At 39.3% G+C, this 18,322-nt stretch overlaps 1 long non-coding RNA gene across 1 annotated transcript; it reads left to right on the top strand.

The window, feature by feature from the left end:
- Nucleotides 1-3,878: 3,878 nt before the first annotated feature.
- Nucleotides 3,879-9,309, top strand: LOC141584979 (uncharacterized). The gene is made up of 3 exons (XR_012518262.1): nt 3,879-4,953; nt 6,104-6,199; nt 9,234-9,309. It is a non-coding gene; the product is annotated as an uncharacterized LOC141584979 (long non-coding RNA).
- Nucleotides 9,310-18,322: the final 9,013 nt, after the last annotated feature.

Here is an 18,322-nt window from a genome sequence, read left to right as displayed (position 1 = left end):
TTGGGTTTGGCCAATGGGTGGTGCCAGCAGGTAAAAGAGTAGGAAGAGAGTGAGAAGTGAGGGTGTTTACAACCTGGCTTTCTCTCCACGTCCCTGGATGGTTCGCTGAGGAAAAAAGACTCTGGAATGAAAGTTAGTGTGCAAGATGCTTACTGGGGAGTGACTCTGGGAGTCACTCCTTAGAAAGGAAGGAAAGAAAGCAGGAGTGGGCAGAGGGAAAGGTCGAGCTCTGAAGCAGGCCCAGAAAAGCATGGCCAACTCTAGGTTGAATTGGGGATGTAGGATGGTCCTAGCGATTTCCCTAAGGTGGGCTGAGATGGTCAGGCCTTTATATTCCCACGGCAACTGTTCACTGTCTGGGCCCTCTGGGAAGGGGCTTGTCCTTGGGGATGATGACTCCCAGCAGCTCAGGCACTCCCCGAAGGGGCTGCAGCTGGAGTCTACATACCGTGACGGCACTCTTTGAAGCTACAATAACACACCCTTCATCAAAAAAGGGCCTGGGTAGTAGCATATCAAGGTGCCTACCACACTGTCTGTTTGGCTACAGGTGGCAGAGCCTGAGTTGTTCTGCTGGAGACCACAGCTCCTGTTGTGTGTACATACCCAATAGCTGCAGCTCCCTCTGGCCCCACTCACATATTCCTTTCCATTCCCTTTTGGCCCAGAGAGAGGGGGCTTTCTACTATCACCCCGACACGCTTCCCTGTCCCTTGTTGTCACCTTCAGGTCTCTTCTGATCTGTGCATAGTCCATTCCCTAGACCCTCATCATTTCCCCCTATTTAGTGCGTCGTGTCTTTCCCGCCAATACTCTGAAAGAGTCACAATTCAAGGATCATTCTTCGTACTGTTTTTCCATATTTTTGCAATGAGCAGAAAGGTGTCATTGTGTGTATCTGGCCACGTCTACATACAAATTTGTTTGCAGATAAAACTGTTGCATTGAAACTAGTCAACAACCAGATGTTAACTGGATGTTGAGTTTCTTTCTTCTTTAAATTGGTTCATGTCCTAGAGACAGGATATGTGTATCGTCCAGATAGGCTAATCTCCTGTAGCAACAACCCCACACCTGTCAGTAGTCCAGCAATAAAACCATTGGATTTTTAAAATTTGTTTGTTTTTTGATATACAGCCCAATTCGCTGGTTTTGTCTCTGGCTGCTTTCATTCACAGGCCTGTCTCTCACATGGTCACTGGAGGAATATCACGCGTTCCCTCTTGTAGCTTCATCATACTCAACACATGGTTTCTAAAGCCATTGAAAAAAAGAAGAGTTTGAGAAGGAATCTCTCCCTGCTGATGGATTTCCTCTCTCCCAGATGCTCGTCTCTTCAGCATAGAAAGTCCTTATCCCTGAAGTGAAACACACCAATCTGCTCACATCTTTCAGTTGGAACTAACCACATGGCCCTGCCCCCATGCACAGGGTCTCCAAAGTGAGGCCCTTGAACAGTCACTGATGACCCTGCATTGCAGAAGAGACTCTCAAGTAGCTAGCAAGCACCCAGAGTCCTCTGCCTCGCTGTGTGAGCCGGTATTGTTGACTGTTTCGTGATGCCCACGATTTTCAAGTAGAACAAGCTCTATGCATCTTTCCCTAGGACTTCAATTGCTCAACACCTGGGTTTATATTGAGGCCAGGGTTTATATTGTCCTGTCCTTAGATAATTCAGGGATCCCTGGGATGGCACCCTTTGTTGGCCACCCAGCATCCCTCCCAGCCCTCTCTCCCTGCTCACTGATCCCCTCTCTCCCAGTTGTCCATCTCTCAGCATCTCTTGGTGCTGGTGCATGGGAATGTGGCCTGCAGCTGTAGTGAATGACAGTGGCTATTAATCGAGTAGCTGGCAAACTGCAGAAGTTGAATTTGTCCAGTTGAGGTTAGATCCTTAAGCTACCCTAAGAGAACTACCTGTGTTTAGGGAGTAAACCTTCTCCGCTATCATTGTCCCTGGTCCAGCTAGTTTGAAAATCCCTGCAAGAAACGTGTTTTGGCTGCAGATACTAATGATGGTAAAGCACAGAATAAATCGTAACCTCTCATCCCTAAAGAAAAACTCTCCCCATGCTTCACTTCCTTATTTATAAAGGGGAGTTGTAGCCACACGCACTCCCATCGTGCTGTTTCATGAGGAATGAATTAGGTCATCAGTACAGATGTCGTACGATGGGGACTGATGCAGTAGCTCCAATCACACATTTCCTGAGAGAACCCATACCAGCACTCTCAGGGTTAGTGAGCCTCCTAGAACTTTGCAACATAGTGGCTCTGAAACAGGTGTTATGGTTGCTGCTATCTTTAATGTTAGTATTAATACACAGACAGTAAACAGCTCCCGGGAATACACAGCTTCATGTCCTGTCCTTAGAGAATTCAGGGATCCCCGGGACGGCACCCTGGGCTGGCCACCCAGCATCCATCCTAGCCCTCTCTCCCAGATGTCCATCTCTCAGCATCTCTTGGTGCTAGTGCATGGGAATGTGGCCTGCAGCTAGAAAGTTTGCTTGAGACTTCTGGGGATTTTTAACATTCCTGAATATAGGGAGGGACAGAGAGAGAGAGAGAGAGAGAGAGAGAGAGGAAGATGAAAAAGGGGGAGGGGCTGAAGAATGAGGAGGACAGAGGGAGGAGAAGAACTGTTCCTGCAGCTCTATTTTCAGGCGATTTAAGTGAAGTCTAGATTGCTGTAGCTTTGGCAGCCATCTCATGCCTGTGAGAAAAAGCCAAAAGAATTTTCAAGCATACTAAGGTCTTGACTTGCTGAGTCACATGCTGTCATGCTCATGTCAAGGTCTGAGAGAAGTGGATGGATAGGTGAAAGAACCCTCGGAGGCTGCAGACAGGTGAATATCCTTGTATTCAGCAGCTTTCTCATCAGCAGCTCTCTCACACTCTTCGCCTTTATCTGCGCTGTCTGCTCTGGCTCTGAGGCTCCTGCCACCCCCAGGCCTGCAGCTGCACTCGCTGCCTAACTCTTTCTCTTTTTCTACAAGCCCATTCCTGGCTTCCCACTGCCCACCTTCAAGGCGAGTAGCTCTCCCTTATAAGCATCAGCAGTTTCATACTCTCTCTCTGGGCACCAGCACCGAGCTGCGCCATTCCATGCCAAGCTAAGCCAAGACCAACAACACCTGTACAACCTCATTCACCTCAGACCAGCCCCAGAGTTTTTGCTATTAACTACCACACCACTGTGCCATTCTCAAATCAGAGGGAGCAGCGGGTTGGATGCAGGTTAACCCCATCCTAATTCCAATTTCCCATTAGTCATTCAGAAAAATGAAGTACTCAGTATAATCAGTCATTGTTACTAAGTGCGCTTTATGTCTCAGGCAATGGACACAAATCTCTCACATGAATTTGTTATTTTGGTCCTCAGGACAGCTCTGTGGAATGGGGGGGAGGGTTATTGTTGCTGTTTTACAGATGGGGAAACTGAGGTCCAGAGAAGTTAAATAACTTGCCTAAGTTCACAAAGTTACCAGAAGATTGTGGAATGGCCTTCCAGGGAGAGTCATCTTATATCAGGAAGGAGAGATGATTACTTAGGGAGGTCCAAGAAGCAAGGGGTATTTGAAAGCCATAGTGGTTCATCTGGGGTTGATGCAGAGCGCACAGTAAAAAAAAGAGCTCAACTGCAAGGCAACAACATAGAAAAGCCCACCTGTCTCTTCCTTCTCAGAACGGCTCCTCCCTTTCTCTGCTTCTACCTCTTGTCCTAGCCCAGCATGGCTGCAGGTCCCAGGTTCTGTGACATCACAGTGCAGTGCCCATAGCCTACTGTTGGTTCATGCCATTGAGATTATCTAATTGGCCACTGGCCAGCCAATGATGGCTCAGACTTTAGAGGGGGTGATGATTCTTGGACGTCCACAGAACATCGGCTTCATGAGTGCATCAGTGAACACAAGGCTAGGGAAGACATCTCTGAATGTAATTTTTTGGAGATTTTGATGAGTTCCGTTGAAACAAGGAGAAATGTGATGTCCAGTATCAGTTCTTGACTAAAGGACAAAGGAAATTCAGTGATAAACTCATTTCACTGTGACTGTAACGTGTGTACCTATTTGATACCTCCGAGTAACTGTTAGTTCTTGTGCCGGTTGAGTAGATGGTAAGGGTCGTTGGTGTTGATTAGTGAACAATGGAAAAAGGACATATGTCACATGAGTTGATCCTGGATAAAGTCACCCAGTCACCTCCTCATAAATACCCTGCATAATCTCCAAAGGCAAAACAGACCTGAGGTGTTTTTTTTTGTTTGTTTGTTTTTTTTATCTCACTTTAGATCAGCCGGTGATAGAAGAACTGGGGGAAGAGATCATGGTATTTATCTTGGTGAAGGTAACAAATCAAGGAAAATGAGCAATATGAAAAAGCTTTGCAGATTTCAACATACTCCTGAAAGATCATCTGACAGTGATGCATACATCTCTTCCTTTGCTTCTAGTTCCTTTGTGTCTCATTATAATGTTCTCAGTGTAGGATACAAGACACTGGACTTTCAAATCAACAATTGTTTCCAAAGACTCCTGATGGATACCAGCTAGGGATGGGAGGAACTTATTATTTTATGAGTTGCCAATAAATGTTTAACCACAGTGAATCTTTTTTGGATTTTAAGATGTCTGTGCCACTGGGACTCTCAGAAAAATTACCTTCCAAATGCTACCTGGAGAAGGCTTCAGTACCACCCTGAGAACGCAGCCAGCTACAACCTTGGTTGTAGTTTCAGTTGTAGAAAGAGCATGAGGTTTGCAACTCACATATGCCTTCATTTTAATAGACTAGTCCATCTGTAGCCAGAGATCATTAAGGAAGTTATTAAAGGAAAATAAGCTGTCCTCCAATGGCTGCTGATGCCCAGTTGTTCAGATTGTTGAGGTGGTACAGAGATGGTGCACACTGACTCAGTTTACCCACATTTGGGTCCATGGACCTGCAAGTGTATGAGCATAAAGCACTGCACTCCTGACATCTTTGAAACTCTTATCTTTTCTCTGGGGTTCTGGGCTTTCCTTCTGCTTTTCTTGATTTTGTTTTTTAAGCAGTAACATTTATTTAGGTATTTGCAATGTGTCAATACTTTGCTGAGTGTGTTATCTGTATTATCAGTGTTGCCAAACTTAGTGGGTTAGGAACTATTATTTCCCCCATAGAGAGAAGCACAGCCTAGAGGGAAAGCTGCTTGCCTGAGATCCTGGTGTCAACAGATGACAGAGATGGACCTCGAACCCAAGTCCTGTGACCCACCCCTGCCTGCAAAGTCTCTAAGTCTCTTCTTGGATATCCCCGTTTTCTTTATTTTATTTTTTTATTTTTCTATTCTTTCTCTTTTTTTTTTTTTTTTTTGTTTGTTTGTTTTGCTTTTGTTTTTGTTTTTGTTTTTAGGCAGGGTTTCACTCTGTCATCCAGGCTGCAGTGCAGTGACAGAATCATGGCTCACTGCAGCCTCAACCTCCTCGGGCTCAGGTGATTCTCCCACGTCAGCCTCCCAAGTAGCTGAGACTGCAGGCACATGCCACTTTCTGGCTAATTTTTGTATTTTTTGTAGAGATGGGGTTTCACCATGCTGTCTGGGCTGGTCTCGAACTCCTGGGCTCAAGTGATCCACTTGCCTTGGCCTCCCAACGTGCTGGGATCACAGTCATCAACTACTGCACCCAGTCCTCCTTGTTTTGTTTAGGTGCTGACATCTTTACCTAATGGACTACCTTAGAAAAAAATGTCTCTCTTCTCTCAGGGGTCCCATCCCCCTCTCTCAACCCTCCTTAATCTCAAGCCTACAACTCTAGCATGTAGGAAGGAAGCAGAACACCCTCTCTGGTGACTGCAACAGAGGCCTGAGCCCTATCCACACCCTCCCTGCAGGATTGGATATTGGCAAATCCAGCCACTGATATCAAAGCAAAAGGCTCATTCATTTACTTGCATTTGTGGTTGGGAGCATTTCCTGAAGAGAGGTGGAAAATTGGTGATGGGAAAGCATCAGTCTGGCTGGATGCCCTGCTCTGGGCTCCCCCATCCCTCTTCTGGGGCCCCATGGTTTGGATCATTGCCCTTTCGCAGATGCCACATCATTTGTCCTCCCTGATAGCTGCAGTCCTGACACACCAGCCCTGGGATGACACATAAGGTAAAGGTCAGATGCTTCTTTCCAGACAGAATTATGGAGATGAGAACCATCACTTTGGTGAATGTTCTCTAAGCTCACTGGGGCCTCTTCCAGGAAAATGAATCTAGCCTCTGAGCTCCGCCTCAGGTAGCAGCTGGCAGGACCACTAAGGTGGGAAGCTGGCTGGGGTCATAATTGTGATGTGTGGACTCAGAGAAGGGAAGGAATGAGGTGGGATGGATGCCTGACCACAGATTCTGCAGATTTTTCTTAGAGAAACAGCCCCTGTATTGCAGCATGTACAAACTAGTGATGCAGTATGTTTCATTTTTTCTCTTTGCCCTTTCATGTTCTTGGAGATTATGGCATCAATCCCAGGCTTGGGATTTGAGTGAAAGTCATTTTAGGGCAACAGTTGGTAACCTGAGAATCAATATCCCATCTGCCCATTGTTTGTCATTTGTTTGTGCTGCCTTAAAATTAATTATAATGAACATAATTATCATAAAATTATATATCTACGCATTATGAAAACATCTCTAAAAATCACCTGAAAATATATCATTTAAAGATAGTAGACTTTTGTTTTTGTTAATCACATCCCCATTTTTTTTTTACACACACACTAGCTGAAGTCAATTTAAATTTTTGAAATTTTGCTAAAAATAGATAATTGGCTAATGTTTCTCTTCCACATCCACAGGGAAATTCTGTCTTTACTCTGTATTTCCATGGATACTAGGGAATTAAATTTCATTTCATTTGTTCATTTATTTCACTAATGCTCCTTGGATGTCTAATGTGAGCCAAATCCCTTTCCAGGACCTAGGGTAGAGGGAGAGCAGGTGGTGATGTATATGAGAATTTCATTGCAGAGGAGATTATTTCTCGGTCCAATTCTGTATTCTACTGGACTCTTGGATTCTTTTATTTTTAACTTCTACCACTGTTTTCTGACCCATGGTCCTGACATGGAACATGACCGATGTTCCTTGATCTCTGTGCCAATTATAAATGTATTGCCTCTCAGCTCTAAAGTCACCCTTTTTGCTTGGTCTTTGAAAACGGATCTGGGCCCCTTAATTTTAATCAGGTCTGAATTTTTAGAATTTTGTTTCCCACACTTAGTAATTATTATTATTTTATATTCTTTTCTTCATTAACTTATAAAGTGCTGTCACATTTGCTAGCTTTTTTCCTGAAAGCAACTTATTTTACCATTATTATAGATTTAGGCAACCCATATTGCACACTGAAAGCCATTAGTTGTTCCCACCTCTAAAAGGAGCTGTAGATAGTGGATTTCAAGGCACTATCAAGGTTTCTACTTCATAATGGCCAAAAGAGCAAACCAAGACCATCAGAGTAAACACAGAAACCTCACATCTCAAGGAGGTTTGTTTAAAAATATCAAGACCTGGGATACCTAGAAAACTGTAGGTAGGGTTTGAGTAATTTCTTGTACAGGTTTGATTTATAATTATTACTGCCACAATGCTAATGGCCCCAAACAGTAATAGAAGCTCTTGTGAGTTCTTGATTAAGCTCATTTTTTCCTCAAGATTTCATTCATTTTCTCCTCCGTTATTTGTTCTATAGTAATTGTCAGGAAAATATTTTTTCTGCATGCATGAGCGTAGCATTGGAATCTCATTACAGATTTTTTTTTTCCTTCAGTGTTTTTACTGAAACATTGTGTTGTCTGCATATAATCTACATATAATTTGTCTACATTCCCTGGGTGGGAATTGATTCAAAATTCATGTTTTTTGTTGCTGTGATTGTTTTTTAATTTGCACAGCCTGCAAGTACAGAGTGGAAATTCATGCTAATGTCATTTTTTTAATATTACACCTTGATTTTTAGTTACCAATATTCTATGAATGAGTGTACTGGCATTTGTTTTTATAATAATACACAGAAGAGATAGAACCAACTTACTAACATACACGAGGTATTTCTTCTATTGCATTTTGCATTCACTGATGATGGTATATATCTTTTAGCTATGCTATTTTATAATTTCTCAGCATTAGTTGGTTATTTCCAATCCAGAATTGTTTTCTTATATATAATCTATAGCATATTGTATTTACATGAGCAGAATTATGTATTTTCCTTATAAAACCATTTTAAGATTCATTTCCCATGCATATATGATAGAGAGTAGTTAGATACTCTGCCATAAATATTTTCTTAAAGAAATAAGGGTGTGTTTTATACTCTGTAATGTCTTACAGATTAGAAAATATACTACTTCTGGGTTGTTCTGTAAGGGATACTAAATGAATGAAAGGAAACTAGCATTTTCTAAGCACAGCATTTTCATAAGCTCTTTTAGTTGATCCTCAAATAGAATTGCCAGATAAAATATAAAATGCTTAGTTAAAATTGAATTTCATGTAAGCAAGGGATAATTTTTTAGTATATCACAAATATTTCATGTTATATACCTATATTAAATTTTAATGTTGTTTATCTGAAATTCAGAATAAAGTGAATGTCTGGTATTTGTATTTGCTACCTTGAGCAAAACTATCTTTGAAAAACTCTGTAAGATTCCAGCCTGCATGACTTTCTTCCACTCCAGTATCTAAAGGAGAAAAATGTGGGGGAGAGTGTGGAAAAATTGAAATAGCTTCCAAAATAGAGATGTAGAAACTTAAAATTTAAAATTAGGTTATTGATGATTTTTCCCATTATGTCTGAAAATATAGCAAAAGGAAGGTTATCTTTATATCATATCACATTATTTATTGATAAATTAGAACCGTAGTGTGTCCATGTTAGAAGCAGTCTGGGTAGTCATCCTACCCACCCAACAACTTTGTTTTATAGATGGAAAGAACATATCTAAGATCTAGTTAACAGCAGAGCTTAGACTGCTAGTGAGTCCTCTTAGCTATCTTCAATAAAGGTTATTTGAACCACTCTGTTGTATTTAAAAGTATGATTTATGTAAAGTGTGCAAGATATTTGTAGTTGACACACAAATAAGAGAAAGCTACATGAGCTGAGGCTATGCAGGGTTTTGGGCCAAGGGGAGGAGGGCAGGATGGAATGAGAGAGGCTCATCGATAATCAACATAGGCATTTTTTTTCTGGCTTCTAGACCCTGCTGGAAATTTTTCATGCTTTTCCTTCATTCTCCTGTATTTCCTAAGGCCAATAAAAGGGCAGATCCCTGAGGACATACCTCTCTTTAATAACTGCTTTCCTTCCAAAGAAAAACCAATGTTGTATCCGCCCCCTTCAGCCTTTGGGACATAATTTTGATAAATCTTCCTCTATTTCACATTAACGGAAAATGTCACTTCTTCCTTCCTAATCTCCAATGCAAACCTAACATTTTAGCCCTACGTTTCTCATGCTTGCACAATCCAGCTTTTAAAATCTGCTCAATTCCAGTTTAAGAGTAGGCATTGTACTAGACATTTATAGCCCAAGATCTGTAAGCAAATATAATGCTGTGGACTAAGAAAGCTAACATTTAAAGAACAAAAAGTCTTTTTTTTTTTTTGAAGAAAATGTGAATCACTATCACTGCATTTATTAATTCTCTGAATACAAGCTTTCACAAATCTTCTCGTGTTAAATCCCACTGGAGAATAACTCCTCATATCTCACATCAGCTCACTCCATGCCGAAATAATATCTGTAATGCAAGGGTGATTATGGTTGCACACTGGGCACCAAGTGCTTCTCTAAGACTGCAGAATGGAATACAGAAAAAGCACATCCACAGTACTGAGGGCTTTCTGAATTGATGGAATTTTTAAAAATAAATTAAAACTAACATGGAGACTGGTGACCTAGAGTCTGAGTCATGCATTTGTGAAAACATTTTAAGATCTCAAACTTATTTCTCAGCACATCAGCTGCTATTGCTATTAGAAGTATCTCTTCTCCTGAATTTTAAGAGAAGGCTACAGTTTCCAGGGATACTTAGGCCTGATTATCAGTGTTTCTGTTACAAAACTCTACCCTTAAAAAAATAAAATAATAAAATAAAATAATAATAAATAAATAATAATAATAAATAATAATAAAATAAAATAAAATACAGTAGAAGAGGTGTTATTGGATTATCTTTCCGGAGTAGAAATGTAGAGAAATTTTAATCTATTAAAAGCATTTCAAATTTTCTTTTCTAGCTATTTTGAAATTTAGAATAAATTACATATTTATGCATGTCTCAAAACATATACATATGTACAATTATTATATATCAATAAAAAGTAAAAAAAAATTTATAAATTTAAAAAATGTGCAATTCTTGTTGCTACTACCTGGTTTTAGGAGCAGACATCACGCTTCTAAGGAGAGCGCTATTCATATGTTTCTCTCAGATGTTCTCTTGGGACATGGTAGCTCATGCCTGTAATTCCAGCACTTTGGGAGGCTGAGGCGGGCAGATCACGTAAGGTCGGGAGTGCAAGACCAGTCTGGCCAATGTAGTGAAACCCCATCTCTACTAAAAATACAAAAATTAGCTGGGTGTAGCAGCGGGCACCTTTAATCACAGCTACTTGGGAGGCTGAGGCAGGAGAATCGCTTGAACCCAGGACGCAGATTTTGTAGTGAGCTGAGATTACATCACTTCACTCCAACCTGGGCAAAAGGGTGAAACTTGGCGTCAAAAATAAATAAATAAATAAATAAATAAATAAATAAAAGTTTTCTTACGTCTTTGTTAGAAGATGATGAAAATGCTTGGCTTGTGTGCATGTAACCAAATTTCCACTCAAAATGTACCCTAAAGGCAGTGGCAAAAATGGGAGTGAGATTTGTGTGTACTTTTTAGAAGCTGACATTTTAAAAATACATTTTAGAAAACAAAACCAAAATTTGTCAAATAATCTGAAAGAACTTGAGAGGGAGCAAAAAACTGACCATTTGGGGGATCATTTGATTGTTACGTTTAGCATTTGTTTGGATCAGGAAAATCAGGGTGGGGTGGAGGTGACTCTGGGTGTAGGATGTGCAGGGCCCTGGAGCACATAGAAGTTCTGCCGTCCAATCAGGAGCCCCATCTTCATGCCACACCCAAGATGGAGCATATGAGGCCTTTAGAATCCAAGACAGACTAATGGTGTTCTAGATAGAGTTATCTCAGCCTCAGTGACACCGAGAAGGGTCCGATCTCTTCTAAAACATAGCAGAATAATGAAAAATAGATAGTTCACTCGTGGTGCAAGCAAGCAAGCAAGTTTGTTTCCCTTTAGCTCGGGTCAAGGATTCAGAGTTAGAAATTCAGAACATGCAAAAGGATTCAAAGAAACTTCTTTACTTTGACAGGTGACTTAGCAAGAAGAGAATTGACAACAACTTGGAGGCTAATCATGAAGCACTTGGTTTTGTTGTTCTACTAATTGGCTTTTCACTCTGTCCTCAGATGCCAACACTGGTTTATCATGTCATATTCCTCCTGACACAACTCCTTCCTCTGGAGGGATGAGTCCATTAGTTATGCACCGACTATCAGAAACTTTTGCATTGCTGGAATGAAGAACAAGCTTTTCACTTGTGTCAGGTGATAAAGACAAAGTGTTGATTTTTTTTTTTTCGGAAATAGAATAAAACAATTCTGAGATATAGTGAGAGTCTCAGAAAAAGAAATTCAGTATCTAAGCAAAGAGAGGGATGCAACTGGGAATTGCTGTGAAAGACTGAAAAACACCTGGATTTTAATTAAGCACCATTACCCAAAATAGCCAACACTACTATTTTGTGGAAAGTAGTTGAGTTACATGTATATATATAATATTTTTATATTTTTTTCTAAAACAAAACTATATATATATAATATATTTACATTTTTCTAAAACAAAACAATATATATATTTTTTCTTGGCCAAGCAAGATAGCTCATGCCTGTAATTCCAGCACTTTGGAATATCTATCTATCTATCTATCTATCTATCTATCTATCTAGATAATTTTGTTTTAGAAAAAAATAGGTTTACAGAAAACTATCAAAAAATCGTAGGGAGTGTTTCCACATACTTGTCTTGGCTGTGACACTTTCTCAGACTTTCCTTTTACATGATAACCTTTACAGTTTTGAGGAGCACTGGCTATATATTTTGTAGAATTTCCCTCAATTGGGTTTTGTCCAATTTTTTAAATAATTAAATGAGGGTTATGTGTTCTGGGGAGGAAGACCACAGAAGTAAAGTGCTATTCTTAAAATCGCATCACTGACCTCATGTCAAGGGTGCAAATAACCATGAGTTATTCCTGTTGAGACTAACCTTGATCTTCTGATGAGGCACTGTCTTGCAAGCTTCTCCACTATAAAGCTGCTTTCTCCCTGTATTTCCATACTCTACTCTTGGGAATGAAGTTGCTATATATAGCCCAGCCTTGACAAGGGTGGTGATGGTTATGCTCCCAGTCTTTGAGGGCAGAATTCTCCCACAAGCTATTTGGAATCCTTCTGAGTGAGAAATTTTTTTTTATTCTCACCATTTACTCATTGAATCGTGTTTTATATTAGTATGGGCACGTGGATATTTACGTTGCCATTATAATGAAAGACACTTTATTTTTTTGCTCAAATTGTTCCAACTCTAGCCATTGACATTTCTTTTAGTTAGTTCCTGTGCTGCTTCGATATAACCTCACTTTACATTGTTTTCTAAATGTTTAAACACTTTCTTTCATGTCCTGCTAGAGGCCCCAGACTCATTTTATGTATCTCCTGACTTGGTCCTGTAATCAGACATTTCCCCAAGAAATCATTGTTCATTTTATCGGAGAATGACATTAGAAAGCAAACACTGAGCCCTAGGTGTGTTCCTTGTTGTCAGTATCATTGTTTCTTGGCCTCTGGACAGAGCGTATAAATCTATATGTGTATACTAACCTATGCATATATGCATATACATAAATATTTTAGATTTATTTGTATTTATATTGAGATAAGCATGAATAGATGCTGATGTCTCCAACTCTAATCCATTACTACACAAATCACTCTATTCTCTTTCCCTTCATTATCTGTAACCGTTCATGCCAACATTGAGAAACCTGCATCTCGGCATCTTCCGTTTGCTTATTTCTTCAATTTATACCCCTATACAGTGTGATTATAATTTTAAACCAGCACCTCATACAAAAGATACATTTATTAACTAAGGTATACTATGTATGTATAGTTTCTTTTGCCTATAGACTTACAGATTCCACTAATTTTCAACTTCCACCCCATTCAGTGAGGTGGTTTCATGGAGTTTTTAATACATTTCTTTCCCCACGTTCTGCATTTCTTCTTGGGTTTCTCCAAATCTTTACATGATTTTTAACATTTTTATACATGAACATTAATTCTTTGTGCTGTTGAGTTCTATAGATTTTGACAAATGCGTGGTGTTACATAGCCATAATTGCAATATCATGCAGAATAACTTTGTGGCCATAAAATATTCTCTGTGCTTCAGCCATCTCCTTCTTTTTCAAACTCTAGCAACCACTGACATTTTTAACTGTCATTATAGTTTTGTCTTTTCCAGAATGTCATATAAATGGAATAATAGACTTTGTAGTCTATTTTAGACTGGATTCTTTCACTTAGCAATATACATTTTAGATCCACCCATGTGTTTCAAGATGTTCCATTTGTCTGATGTCTCATGTGTTTCTCTCCATGGATAATATTCTATTGCACAGTATGGATGTACAGCAGCTTATTTCCATTCACCTATTGTATGGTTCTTCCTAGTTTTTAGCAATGAGGAATAATCATCTAAAAACACTTACATGTTCCTTTTAGTTATTAGCAATTATGAATAATCATCTAAAAACACTCACTTTTCCAAAGACACAAAACTTCAAATCAGTTGAAATTTGCTTGTTTTTATATGTCAATACCTAGGAATTTGCTTGTTTTTATATGTTAATAACACCTCTTGCTTTGTAAGAAACTGTCGATTTTTTTTCCAAATGGCTGTACTGTTTTGCACTTCCACTGATAATAAACAAGAGCTTCCTGCTGTTTTGCATCTTTTTTCAGGAATTGGTCTTTGTAGTAGTTCCTCAGAACTACTCTAATGCAGTAGTACAGACTGCATGGCTTAGAACAGCAGGGATTTACTTCTGAGAGTTCTGGGGCCAGGTGTTTGACCTGGAGATGTCAGCAGAACTGTGCTCCTTCTGCAGGCATTAGAGAGAAGCTACGCCATGCTTCTCTCCCAGTTGCAGGTAGCTTCGGGCATCCCTTTGCTTGCAGATGTGTTACTTCAATCCTGACTCCATCATATGCTTCCTGGTCATTGGCATGTCTTCCTTAATGAAGTGTCTGTTTAGATTGCTTAACCATGTTTTTAACTAGTTTTTGCCTTTTTGAGGGGGTGGGGAAAGGAATGAATTATTGGCATTCACAGCAACCTGCATGGAATTAGAGACTATTATTCTAAGTGAAGTAACTCAGGAATGGAAAACCAAACTCGTACGTTCTCACTCATAAGTGGGAGCTAAGCTATGAGGATGCAAAGGCATAAGAATGATTCGATGGATTTTGGGGACTCAGGGGAAAAGATGGGAAGGGGGTGAGGGATAAAAGATGACAAATTGGGTTCAGTACATGCTGCTCAGGTGATGAGTGTACCAAAATCTCACAAATCACCACTGAAGAACTTACTCATGTAACCAAATACCACCTGTTCCCCAAAAACCTATGGAAATAAAACATTTAAAAAATATTTAAATGCCCTACATATATATATATATATATATATATATATATATATATATATATTCAATAAGGATTTTCAAATATTTTGCATCCCAGTCTGCGACTTGTCTTTTTATTTTCTAAGCAGTGTCTTGTGCAGAAGTTTCTAATCTTAGTGATGTCCAACTAATCATTTTTTGTCTTTCATAGCTTGTGATTTTGGTGTTGTAACTATGAACTCAGAGCAACTAGATTTTCTTCTATGTTACTGTTTTCTACAAAAAATTAAAAACGTGTGTTTAATATTAAGGTTTACAATGATTTTGAGCTGATTTTTGTTAAAAGCATAAGATCTGTGTCTGGATTCATCTTTTGCATATTTATGTCCAGGTATTCCAGCTGGAAATCTGGAATTTTGTTTCCAACAAAATCATTTGTTGGAAACACTATCCTTCTCAATAGAATTGCATCTTTATTTTAGTCAAAGACCAATGCACTACATTTATGGGTCTATTTCTGGACTTTCCTTTCTGTTCCATTATCTATTTCTCTATTATTATGATTATTTTTTGCTAATACTACTTGATTACTATAGCTATGTAAGTCTTGAAGTCAGATAGTGTTAGTTCTCTGACTGTTCTTTTTCAATATTGTATTGACTATTCTGAGGTTTTTTTTATTTTCATATAAACTTTAGGAAAAACTGTTCTGGGTGCATTGGCTCATGCCTGTAATCCCAGCACTTTGGAAGGCAAGGCAGGTGGATCACGAGGTCAGGAGATTGAGACCATCCTGGCCAACATGGTGAAACCCGGTCTCTACTAAAAATACAAAAAACATAGCCAAATGTGTTGGCACATGCCTGTAGTCCCAGCTACTCAGGAGACTGAGGCATCAGAATCCTCTGAACCCAGGAGGCAGAGGTTCCAGTGAGCTGAGATTGTGCCACTGTACTCCAGCCTGGGTGACAGAGCAAGACTCTATCTCAAAAAAGGAGCGGGGGTTGGGGGCGGGGAGAAAGAAAGAAAGAAAAAAGAAAAAATTATCAATATTCACAAAAAAACTTAATAATATTTTGACTGAAATTGAAAAGAATCTGTAGATCAAATTCAGAACTGCATTTTAACCATATTTTCTTTCTATTCATGAACACAGATAAAATCTTCATTTAGTTAGTTCTTTAGTTTCTTTCATCTGAGCTTTATAGTTTTCTCATATTAATCCTCTACTTATTATGTTAGATTTATGCCTAAATATTTCATTTCTTGGTGCTAGTGTCAATAATCGGTTTTTAATTTCAAAATCCAAGTTTCCACCACTGGCACCTAGAACTGTAGTGGAAATAATCTATGAGCTTTGTATCCTGCAGCTTCATTATAATCACTGTGAATTCCAAGAGTGTTTTGTTGTGGATTCTTTGGGATTTTTCTTCATAGACAACCATGTCATCTTTGGGAGAATATACAGTTTTAAAGTTTTATTTTTTCCTCCAAATCTATATACTTTTGAAAACCTTTCATTATCTTATTACCTTACTCTTTCAAGTACAATGTGGAGTGGATGTGGTGAGAAGGGGCATCTTTGTCTTATTCCTGATCTTAGGGTGCTAGCATGGAAGCAACATCTTTCCCACATCAGGAATGAGCCCTGGCAAATTCTGTTTCCTTGAAGATAATTTCTTTGTTATGGATAACCCCCTGGAAATCTTTCACAATGATTATTCTTCCTCACCTGCTGCCAGGGCCATTAGAGAATTTTTTCTCTGATTTTCACCATAAGACTCTAGAGGGACTCCTGGACGTAAAATCCATGAAAGGATGCATCCAGCCCCACATAATACATCCCCCAGTCTCTGACTCACACAATCCACGCTCAACCACCAGAATTGCCACTTAATTCTTCATCCTGGTTAATGGCACCTAGAGTCTTCTGCTCAAGGTAAGCAGATCTCAGCTGTGGCTTTCTTCATTCACCTCCCTCTCCAGACTTTAGGGTGGAGGTCACCCTGAAACCTCAGGTCTCAGAGGTTAGAAAAAAGTTACTGGTATTAACTTCATTCACCTTTTACTTTTTGTAAGAGTGGAGTAAAGATTTCTAGGTTCTTTACATGTCACAGCTGAAACTAGAAGTTTATATATTTTTTTGAATGCTGATGGCAACATACTAATTCAGTTTCGTGACCCACTAGTAGGTCTTGACCCACAACACAAAAGTAGAGTCTCAAGAAACCTCCCTGCTTTTGCCTCCTGCACAGAGGTCTCTAACAGATAGAACACATTAAGAGGGAAATAAATACATTTATTGTCTCTAATTTTACTTCAGGTATAAAGTGGAGATAGTTTATTTTTAATCTGTTTGCACAGTCTGAGTCCTTTATTGATTGAGAAAAAGAATTATCAAGATTCGGATAATAAATGCTTTGCAGTTAAGATTCTACCTGCCTGGAGCTGTCATCCTGTGGTTATAAATTTGACTGCTCAAGTATCATTATTTGAGAGAGATATATCTTTTAAAACCATAGTCAGTATATTTAGAATCTCTCACAAAACAATCAAGTTTGAGGTCCCAACTGGCTAAAGGAAAGAAAAGTTGCAAATCATTAACCATCTTCCTTGTAGAGTCAAGAGCATCATCCTATTCAAAATCCTCCTTGGAATTTCAGGGGTTTTGGATTTTCAATCCTTTGCATTTTAGTCTCAGTATATACATAGACTTCAACTGCTCTTTTGAGAGCTGAATCTCAGAAAATGTGGTGCCAGCAGACTCTTCATTAAGCTTACTAGATGGAAAATCAGCTGCAATAAAGTAAGAACTATTTATTAATTTATTTTTAAGTTGTAAAAGCAAGATATATTCATTGTCGAAAACATTTAATAGAGTGTCCAAGAAAGCAAATATACTCTGCCCATTCTAGCACTGTTAACACTTTGTGATCATTTTTTTGTGGCTTTTTCTATGTGTGTCTATTTCTGAAGTGGATTTATATTATATGGTGAACAACATGAAACACATTTGAGCTGATACAAATTTAACTCTTATGTTCCCCATTGAGAAAGGGAAGAGAGAGATACATTTCCTATGAGAAGTGATTCTATTCTTTCTTCCACTCAATGAATGCCTCAGAGTGTGATGTGTGATGAGGGTGGAGGTGTGAATCTCATGTTCCTTCACGTAGCATGAATTCCTGAAAGCCTCTCACAGAGTGAGCTGTTCATGACATTAAGCACTTTCCTGTGTGCTGGAGGAAATGAAAATGATTTTCAAAGAAACACTTGACCATATACAACTTCCATTTTTCACCTTGTAAACCTTTGAAGGGAGGATAGTCAACTTCCATCATGTTTTGCTTTGTTCTGTTTTGCTTTCCTGGAGTGATCTTCTTTCCCATTTATGCTGAGGATAGTAAGAGCCACTTCGCATCTTTTTCTCCTTGCATCCCTCATCCCTGCTCTTGGAAAGAGTGATTGACATGACAGTAAAACTTCAGGTCAGGAACCAAGCATGTTCAGTGCCACCATGCATCACTT

This window comes from Saimiri boliviensis, chromosome 7, assembly GCF_048565385.1.
Source record: "Saimiri boliviensis isolate mSaiBol1 chromosome 7, mSaiBol1.pri, whole genome shotgun sequence".
NCBI lineage: Eukaryota > Metazoa > Chordata > Mammalia > Primates > Cebidae > Saimiri > Saimiri boliviensis.
This window is presented reverse-complemented; position numbering and strand designations above follow the sequence as displayed.